Source organism: Lissotriton vulgaris, chromosome 1_1 (assembly GCF_964263255.1).
Source record: "Lissotriton vulgaris chromosome 1_1, aLisVul1.2, whole genome shotgun sequence".
NCBI lineage: Eukaryota > Metazoa > Chordata > Amphibia > Caudata > Salamandridae > Lissotriton > Lissotriton vulgaris.
Genome location: NC_141685.1, coordinates 245,853,626 through 245,864,401, shown reverse-complemented (window position 1 = coordinate 245,864,401; position 10,776 = coordinate 245,853,626). Strand labels below are relative to the sequence as shown.

The 10,776-nt window shown below is 42.6% G+C and overlaps 2 non-coding genes across 2 annotated transcripts; both read left to right on the top strand.

Annotated features, from left to right (window-relative positions):
• The first annotated feature begins 7,400 nt into the window (after positions 1 to 7,400).
• Positions 7,401 to 7,472, top strand: TRNAQ-CUG (transfer RNA glutamine (anticodon CUG)). The gene has a single exon. It is a non-coding gene; the product is annotated as a tRNA-Gln (tRNA).
• Positions 7,473 to 8,417: 945 nt separating this feature from the next.
• TRNAE-UUC (transfer RNA glutamic acid (anticodon UUC)) lies at positions 8,418 to 8,489 on the top strand. Its single transcript has one exon. It is a non-coding gene; the product is annotated as a tRNA-Glu (tRNA).
• Positions 8,490 to 10,776: the final 2,287 nt, after the last annotated feature.

The window sequence follows — 10,776 nt, the reverse complement described above, 5'->3', positions numbered from 1 at the left end:
GAGGAAGGAATGAATCCGAAATGCATTCGCCGCTGCCTGAGCTGTTTAAATGGTGAATAAATTTCTCTCTAACCGGTCTCCTCTGGGCTCCTGCTTCTTCGTCTGGGGAAGTCTTCTGCATCATATATATATATATATATATATATATATATATATATATATATATATATATATATATATATATGTTCAAAGCAAATGTTCTTTGCAGTAGGAGGAACATACAGCTGGTGCCGGCGACGAAGCAGGAACAGCCTCGCAAAAAATCTTTCCAGCAAAGAAAACGCCACACTCTTCTTCGGTGGTTTAAACACGATTTATTAGCTTGAATTTCTTCCTGCACCAGAAATTCGAGCTAATAAATCGTGTTTAAACCACCCAAGAAGGGTGCGGCGTTTTCTTTGCAGGGGAAAAAAAATAAATATATATATATATATATATATATATATATATATATATATATATATATATATATATATATATATATATATATATATACGACGAGGAGCATTTTGTGCATTTGGAGTAACAAGCAGAGACAGGAGGCCCTAAAAATATCTGCCCTCATAAGAGATAAGGACATGTAGCATGGAACTATCATGTGAAAGCAATCTGATATGGGTACTATACCATAATGCAGGACATATACATAGATGCAAGTTGCAATGAGCTGGCCTCATACACACAAAAATGTTGGAAAATGTGTAAATGCGACACTGCTACATGTTTTATAAATGTCATCAATAGCATTTAAATATCGAATTTTGATAAGCATGCAATATGTCTGATCAAATGCACACTTGTTTTGAAATACATTGCGACAAAATGTATCCCATGAAATAATTTTGAGAACAATGTCTAACAGAAAGTGTATTCTTGTATGTAAAAAAGGACTACATATCCCAGAGGTCTATGGGAGTAGTAGAAACCAAAGAAAGTATAAACAATTGCAAGAAAGTAATTGCACTTACCGTGAGCAAGGCCGTCAGGCTGAAACGCGTTGGTGTTAGACTGGGCCATGGAATAAACCTGTAAAAAGAAGTTGCTGTGTGCGGCGTCCTTTGTGCAAAAAATTGTCTTTTTGGCCATTGGTCTGGCCCAACGCCAGCAACCGCTGTGGAGCGATCCTGTGAGCAGACCACATTGAATGAATATATATATATATATATATATATATATATTCATATATATATATATATATATATATATATATATATATATATATATATATATATATATATATATATATATATATATATATATATATATATATATATATATCTTTTATCACCTAATGCCCGGAAGCTTCCACAGGACGCACTCAGCAGCAAGCCCACCTTCCAGTTATTCGTTGACAACTCCCCTTTTCATTCAAAGTCAATTAATTTGCTTAACGCGTTTCAAGACTCTTCGTCCCTTCATCAAAGGCAGCTTTACAAGTAAGTACTATTTGCTCTACTTTTATTTAAATCTTTCTTTCTTTTTCGTTGGTTTTTTGCCCTCAGTGGGCTGCACTAAAACATTAGGCATGATGGAACACATAGTTTCAGAAAAGCAGCATTACATCACCCCAGTGGGTCCGTACTCGCTTGCATAATAAAAGCCAATTTTTTTCCTGTAGTAGGATGTATACATGTATACAAAAAAAAAATATATATATATATATATATATATATATTCCTCCCACTCTGGTTCCGTCTGCCGTTACTGCAGCGCTCAGATCGGGTGCGGCGCCCTGCAGCTGAACCACGCTGCTAACAATTTCCACACAATTCCTCCAGGCTGAAGAAACAAACGGGTTGCACTCCACAGGTCGTTTTTGCAATTTTTTCTTTATTTTCTTACATTCTCTTAAGTTTTCAGCAAGGGCAGATGTTAAGATCTACGCGTTTCGGTACATCCATTTTGCTCATTATTATGCTTATCACTGGTCGCTTATATTTTCTAAGGGAGACAAACTAATGTGTGCTTGGTGACCACAATGTTTACATCAATTGGTTCCCTCTAGTGGGATTATTTTCTGAGTAAGGCAAACTAATGTGTGTTTAACCACCATCAGGTTCAAACAAATTGGTTCCCTCTAGTGGGATTACATTGCCATATTTTACATTTCTTATACGTTTTTACCAACATTGGTCAGTACATTTTACACTATGCATACCCTTCAATGGGATAACCATGTTAATATTCGTATACAATGTAATACTCTACCATGGGTCCCAACCAGCGGAAATACACTGGTTTCTCACACATAATTTCAAAACTGTTCAAAGTGTTATGTCTCTTTTTATACCCAATGATGGGTTTGTTAAATAAGCAAGCATAATTTTGGCAAAAATCATTTATCGAAGCAAAGTGTTTACAAATGTATGTATAATTCTTCTGACTGATTTAACCCATACGGGGTTAGGGTTCTTAGGTTCAGGATGTGACGCGACTCTTTCTGTCTCAGAAGTCTCTCTCTGTCCCCCCCTTGCTCGAAAGCTGAGGCGGTTTGGGGACCTAGGGAAGTGTTTGGTCCTCTTTACAAGCAGGAAATCTGGTTTTCTATGTGCACGAACTTTCCTGTAAAACCCACAAACACTAACTGTACCACCGTGCAATACCTACCTGGACTGAAGCTGACGCATTCTGGGTATTGCAGTCCACTGATACAACGTGAATTGCATACAGGTGTGCAGACATCCTTGGGGGCGGATTTTGCCCTTGACCTTCAAGAGGGCGGCAGGATCTGAGCTCGTGCTGTGGAAAGCTTCCTGGACTCTTGGGCGCTGATGAAGGCAGAGAGAATTGCCGAAATGCATTCGCCATTGCAAGAATAAAAGCAGCTTCCCTAAAGTTCCCCGGTGTGGTTTCTGCTCATTTTCGCAAGAAAGGAGTTCGGTTATATATTTGCGTGTCAGCCAGAGACACGATACAGAGACCCCCGCCTCATTTGCCGGCCCCATCATCACTGGCTTTTGCTGCGTTTGTAGCTGTTTATGCATCCAAGTTATTGGAAGGACGGGGCTCGCCACAGACTTTGGGAGAAGAAAAGTGGTGATGTGGTTATTAACTGCATCTTGGGAGGGGTGTATTTGCATCGCTGCCCCCGCTGAATATTGCACCCGAATTCGAAGGCTGAGGCAGTTCGGGGACCTAGGGAAGTGTTTGGTCCTCTTTACAAGCAGGAAAATCTGGTTTTCTATGTGCACGAACTTTCCTGTCAAACCCACAAACACTAACTGTACCCCCGTGCAATACCTACCTGGACTGAAGCTGACGCATTCTGGGTATTGCAGTCCACTTATACAACATGAACTGCCTACAGGTGTGCAGACATCCTTGGGGGCAGAGTTTGCCCTTGACCTTCAAGAGGGCGGCAGGATCTGAGCTCGTGCTGTGGAAAGCTTCTTGGACTCTTGGGCGGTGATGAAGGCAGAGAGAATTGCCGAAATGCATTCGCCATTGCAAGAATAAAAGCAGCTTCCCTAATGTTCCCCGGTGTGGTTTCTGCTCATTTTCGCAAGAAAGGAGTTCGGTTATATATATATATATATATATATATATATATATATATATATATATATATATATATATTTCTTCATTTAGCGAGCAAAGACGGCTTGCTGGTAGATTAAGAGGCACACACGGAGTTAAAGTGCAAAGCTTAAGATGCTTTATTTGCTGCTTAAATTCCTCTCCCCTCCATATCGACAAACGCGTTTATATATATTTATATATAGTTAGGAAATAGAATTTTAAAAAACCTTAGAAATTCACTGAAAAAAAGGTTATAGGGACATTATAGTTAGGATCAGATTTAACTTGCACAAAACCAGTGAAATTCAGCAGTTAAAGCAGTTAATGTTACCTTGCATGGTACATCACTCATGAAATGGTCAGTGAAATCACTGATTACATCAGTAATGATATCTCAAATGACATCATCCAGTGATTGTGAGTATTTTCTTAATGTTTTTTGTGTTAACCGTCAACTCTAAGCTACCACAAAAGTTAAATCAATATACTTTGTGTACATCAAATGAGTGATTCCTTTTTTAACATAGTTTATATGAGCCGCTGTGTGACTGTGTGCTGGGCCGGACTGGGAATCACAACCGTCCCTGGCAAAGTGCTCGGCCGCCCACCCCCCCACCCCCTTCCCACTCGGGAGGGCAGGGGGGGGCGGGGGTTGGAGGTGCCGCCGAGCTCTTTGCAGGGACTGATTTTTGGTCGATTTTGGTACAGGGCCGATTTAGCAGCTATGCTGCAAAAAAGGCCCTGTAACAAAAACGGCCCCCAGGGGCCCAAAACCAGCACCCACCCTTGCGGCACACCAGGGGATTGCCCTGTGCCCGCTATGGCCAGTCCAGCCCTGACTGTGTGTATTTGTGTGTGACTGGGTGTCTGAGTGACTATATAAGTGTGTGAGTGGCGGTATGGGTGTATAAGTGGGTGTCTGAGTAGCTGTGTGGGTAACTTAGTCTGTGTAAGTGGCAGTACTGGTGAGTGAGTGGGTGTGTGAGTGGCTATATGGGTAGGTGTGTGAGTGGCTATGTGAACGGTTGTAATGGGAGGGTAAATGGGTATATCAGGGGCTGTATGGGTGATTGAGTGTGTGTCTGAATGGTTTTATGAGTGAGTGACTGGGTGTGACCACTACCCCTTCCGCAGGCTTCAGTAATGTTTAATTCACAGACTCACTGTATTGTTATCTCAAAGCTTGTTGTGAAGTTCTTTGAGTATACTGAATAAGCAGCTACCTATATCATTATCATATGAAACCTCTATATTGATGCCATAACCACACTTCCACAATTGCTTTATCAACCATTTTGCTTTCACAAATTTGCTTGTAAATGCTATTTTGCCCATTCTTTTTTCAAAATTTTCCCAGGGGGATAACCTCCATGAACCTCCCCTACGAAGCTTGCTTGCCATAGAGCACTCATCTCAAACTTTTACACCCCACCACTTTAAAATGTCACCAATCACCACTGTTCCCAGGGAAACTACTTCACTGCTCTATGCTCTCTGTATTCTTTTCACCTCATTCCCTAGTGATATTGTTTTCACCTTATTCCCTTGTGATATTTGAAATTTTGGCAGCTCTCTCTGTAGCGCCACTTGCTGTCTCTCAGAGCCCTGAGAGCAAAGATGTTTTAAAGGCATGGGCAAAATGGGCTGTGGTCCAGAGCCCCAGCCTTTCAGGGGGGCACTGATAGAGCCAGCTCTATTCTGCACAGAGTCTTGCCCTGTTGACCTTGAATAATTATTCAACAGGTTGCTTTAAATGTGGCTTTCCTATAATTTATTTTTAATGTGGAAGATGTGTGAGAGTCTATTACATACATTTTGCAGTGCATCGGGTTTATTTTTCATTTGCCATCCATAAAAAATATTTTTTTATCACAATAGGGCCTCAAATATGAGAAATGGGAGGGTGTCACTGAAATTATTTGCAGTAACATTAACAAACTGTTGCAGTGTTACAATATTGAAAAACATGTCACTATCCCTGAGTTATGTAGACATATTTAGAATTTGGATGGATGCGCCTGTGCGCTGTTAGTGACCTGGACAAAGAGGGCTCGAAAGAGATTAAATTGAATCTTAAATTCAAACCTGATCTGAACAGGGGGACCCAAAATAGGTTTGGCCCAGGGCCCCCAAAATCTTTAAGATGTCCCTCCCTTGAGAGAGCATCAATTTCTTTCAATGAAAATTGTCCGCTATGGAGGCCAAACAGAGGTAGCTTCTTCCGGTGAACAACCTGATCAGTGTACACAAATCTGTAAAAATGTGCAGTTAGATAGATGCATAACAGTAGTGTGGTGAAAATGTGTTTTATTTATTTATTTATTTATTTGTGCAATTTTATATAGCGCGAACTTTACCCGAAGGTGTCAGAGCGCTTTACATAAGATCCAGTTGAAAACATAAGGACTAACGGTTACATGCGTAAAAAAATGCAAATTTTTGCTTTACATAAGAACCAGTTGAAAACATACGGACTTAGGATTACATGTGTTACAAAAAAGGTACCAACAGAAAAAATTGTGCATGTACAAGAAATAAAGTCACTCAAGGAGGAGATACAAATGGATATACTCTAGGCATATACTAGTAATATCTCTATCTACATAGGGAGGGGATACACATGGATATACTCTAAGAGTCACATAGGAATGGTAGAGAGCACTGCGGACTACTGCATATACTAGTGATTAGAGTTATCTCTATATACATAGGGAAGGGGTAAGACTGGATATACTCTAAGAGTCACATAGGAATGGTAGAGAGCATAGCGGACTACTGCATATTCTAGTGAATAGAGTTATCTCTTTATACATGGGTAAGGGATACACATGGATATACTCTAAAAGTCACATAGGAGACTAGTCGTTAGAGTTATCTCTATATACATAGGGAAGGGATACACATGGATATACTCTAACCGTCACATAGGAGACTAGTCGTTAGAGTTATCTCTATATACATAGGAAGGGATAAGACTGGATATACTCTAAGGGTCACATAGTAATGGTAGAGAGTGCAAAGGTCTACTGCATATACTAGTGATTAGAGTTATCTCTATATACATAGGGAGGGGATATGACTGGAAATACTGTAAGAGTCGCATAGGAATGGTAGATGGTACAAGATCTACTGAAATAGCAGTGATTAGAGTTATTTCAATATGCCAAAAGGCAGAGTTCCATAAGTGTGGATGCAGTCACAGCACAAAGGGAGGGTGGGAGGGATGCAAGGGTATGGAGAGAGGGGAAAGTAGAAAAGGGAAGAAACATTTGAGGATCAACCACGGGGAAAAGGGTTAAAGGACGAGGGAATGGAAGGAGGGCCAGAGTCCAGAGAAAACTGTCCGAAATCAGCAGCAAAGTGTCGGCCAGGACAGAATAAAAAGTCAAGAAGTCCAGGAGAGAAGGTGGAAGTCCAGGAGAGAAGGTGGGAGCCCAGGTGGGAACTGAAGCTGGAGGCCAGCCGCAGGCACGTCATCATCGTGGAGAGCTTGCGGTCATCCGGCTCGGTGGGGGTGAGTGCGCAAGGTGGTGAAGGATTCAACCGCCCTGGAAGATGTGTGGAAATCGGCGGCGGGCCGGCACAAATCTGTAAAAATGTGCAGTTAGATAGATGCATAACAGTAGTGTGGTGAAAATGTGTAACCCTGACCACATAAATGAGTGCTTCTACAGTCTGCCAGGCTTGAAAATTATTTGTTACAGTTTTAGTAAATGTCTTGAGAGTGATACATTCACCTTGAAAATTAATCTTGACTATAAAAAAATAAAGTATTGCTATTACAAATTATAAGTAAAGTCAATTTCAGAAGCCACTCTCCTGCTCAGCCGACTGGCTGGCTTCGGAATGAGGAATTTCATATGAGCCCTATATCACATGGAGGTTCCATGGTGTAATGGTTAGCACTCTGGACTCTGAATCCAGCGATCCGAGTTCAAATCTCGGTGGGACCTTACCTTTTTACTGGATTCAATGCTTAAATCTAAATACACTTATTTATTTCATTAATTTATGTGATACACAATGTACACTATATATCCTTAGTTTGGGGGAAAGCGGTAAAAAGACAAGGCGGTGTTAATGGTGCAGGCAGGAAACAAGTGTAGCGATCTGGCCTCCAGCACGCGCCTCTGCTGCCGATTGGCCCGTTCCTTCCCGACCCCTCCAATAGGGAAGTGCCCCCGTCTGACGTAACTTCCTGCTCTCTGCCAAGCGCTTGTTCTGCGAGTGTTGGCGCGTTGTTCAATGAGAGAGAAGTGTCAGGTGCCAGCAGTGGAGGGGGCCCTTCTCTCGACCCTAGGTGTATATCTCGGGTACACAGATGCACACGGGCGTTATTGGGGGCAGTTGTTCTGTGCCGCACAAAGGGCCCCTGTGCAGCGACGTCATCATGGCCTAAGGGGAGCCACACGAGCGCTCCAGCGAGGGCCACACTCGGGTTCTGCAGCGAAGAATCACTGTGTTTGTGCAGGATCATTGTGCTATCAGGGGCAGCTGCAGTGAGCCGCACCCTGCACGGTCTTGTTTAGTTATTGTCTGCAGTTCTGCATGACGGTTTGTTTACTGAGCAGTGCTGCGGCGGACACCGTCCTGTCATGCCCTCAGGGGTGCTCCCTGTGCTCAGACTTCAGCGGCGCGGCCATGAGGGGTCTCTGTGCCAGTGTGCAGTGATGTCACTCGGAGAGGGTACTGCGCTGAGTGACCCTGGCTGCTCATGTCTTTCATTTGAAAAATGTATCTCCATAAACACCGATGCAACTTTTTGTGCGCAATAAGAGAAATGCTGCATGCGTTTATTGATAACGTTTCTCCTTTTAGTTCTATATTGCCCTGCAAATATGAGAAATTCTTCATTTTCACACAGTTCACAAATTGAAACTCCACAGCCGTGACAACGCTCCCATATGGTCTAGCGGTTAGGATTCCTGGTTTTCACCCAGGCGGCCCGGGTTCGACTCCCGGTATGGGAAGGTAGAATTTTTGTGTAATCACTTTTGCGCTTACTATAATGTACAAAAAAAAGGCACAGTCCGTGTGAATATGACATCGCTTTCTTCGTTCCTCGTCCTTTCAGCACGTTACTGATCAGAAAGTAAATCTCCCGCCCCCCTTAAAAAAAAGAGCATTGTGCGATTGATTTTTATTTATTTTAAAAGCTTTCTCGGTGTTGTTTACATATATATATATATATATATATATATATAGCCGTCAGTACTGTAGTCAATGTGCCATGGGGCTTAATACAAGAAAGGAAGGAATTGTATCGGGCACAGTATTTACTTTCTGCATCTGAGACAATATTTATTTCCTGCATCTCACACAGTATTTACCTCCATTTACTTCCTGCATCTTGCACAGTATTTGTTTCCTGCATCTCGCACAGTGTTTACTTCCTGTAACTCGCACATTATTCACTTCCTGCATCTGTCTGGCTCGTTATTCACTTCCTGCATCTGTCTGGCTCGTTATTCACTTCCTGCATCTCGCACATTAATTATTTCCTGCATCTCACAATGTTTACTTCCTCCATCTCGCACAGTATTTACTTCAATTTGCTTCCTGCATCTCGCACAATATTTACTTCCTGCATCTCACACACTGTTTACGCAGCGAATTCGGTGTTTCTTTGTTGTCATTAATAGCAGGCTCTATTGGTTTGCAGAAGGTGGCTTTAAGTGCAATTACCGATCTGGTGAAGGTAAATATTGTGTACAAATTCACTGGTGGAATCTGTGCGCAGTGTGGAGCACCTAGAAAGACTGACATGTCAAGGCATTTTAAACCACAAAAGATGCAGGAAAATACGTTGATGATCCAACGAGTGAGGGTTGTGATTTCTACAAGGAAGGTAGAGAACTGGAAAAAGAGTGCCCCAGTGACATGGATGATATCCGTGTAAAATAGACTATGATGGAGCAAACTTAGTGAAATATCAAGGGACTCCTATGTCAGAAATTATATTTCCACTACCCTCTCTGCAGGGAAGAAACGTAATGCTGGTCGTGTTAATATTCTGGCACTTTGCCAGTTGTGACAATCGGGTGGCTGTAAATTGTTTATTTGTAGGGACGGCACCTCCTAAATGGCGGAGGAGCATCGCCTCACCTGCTGCGAGTGCAGCAGGAAAACACTGATAAGTAAAATGACATAGGAATGCCATTTAATTTTGCCACCAGCTTGCATACTGCGTGAGCGCGAGGCAGGGGGGCCGGGCTGAATCCTGCTATTGCAGGATTACTTCTGCCCCTTTCAATGCGCATGTCGGGTTGGTGGGATGGCTACCTACGGCCAGCCCGACATGCGCACTGTACACCCAGCAATCCCAGGGCCTTGAAACTGCCCGGGGATTGCTGGTACAAGCCCCCAGCCTCCAAAGGAGGTCTGGGTTAGCCAGCTCCCACCAATCCTGGAGCTGCTTTCGTGCTGAGAGCAGCTCAGGGATTGGTCAGGAGTATCGTTCCACTGAGCAGGAAGGGAAGTGCTTCTACTTTTTAAACTCGGTGAAGACTAGATGTATGCTCTTTCATTCAAGACTAGAAAACTCATGAGCGCTTGCATGCATTTGTGATAGTGAGAAAGTGACTGGGCGTCGTAACACTAGAATTGCCTTGGGGGGAGCTCTCATTACATTTCACTGGCACTTGTGGAAGACAGCAGTTGAGTGTTTATCTAAAACTATAGAGGGACATTGAGAGTGGGGGTGAGGTGGAGAGACCACATTCTGACCACCTGTCTGTTGCCAGTGGATAGATATACGATTGGGGACCTCAGCATAAGAAAAGAAGCATGGGGCAATGAGATGGGGATTATGGATCAATATGCTGATGGAACAACCCTCACTCTTTAGATAGACCATCATGAAGGTGGTTGTTGCACAACAAAAAGTATAAGGAGAACATATATATGATATATTGGAGGAAGGGGTTTTAAGGGTATGCATATGTTTTATTATGATGTGTGGTCCTGACTCTGCCACAGTGCTGTCGAGCTCCTTGCCTGCAAATTTACATTTATGTTTGCACCAGTCACAGGAATCTGCTGTAAGTTGAGGTGATCACTTTGATGAGCGCAGCTGGCATCTTTTACCTTGTGCTACTTCTAAAATGAACATACTTTATTTCTCAATTACTCACATCTGCGATGCTGTCTTCACATCTTAGCAAGTGGCGACAAGGATGGGAAAAGATTCCAACAAGGCTTATCCTGGTTCAACCTTTCATCAATGTAGAATTACTTCAAGGAACCTAGTATCATGCA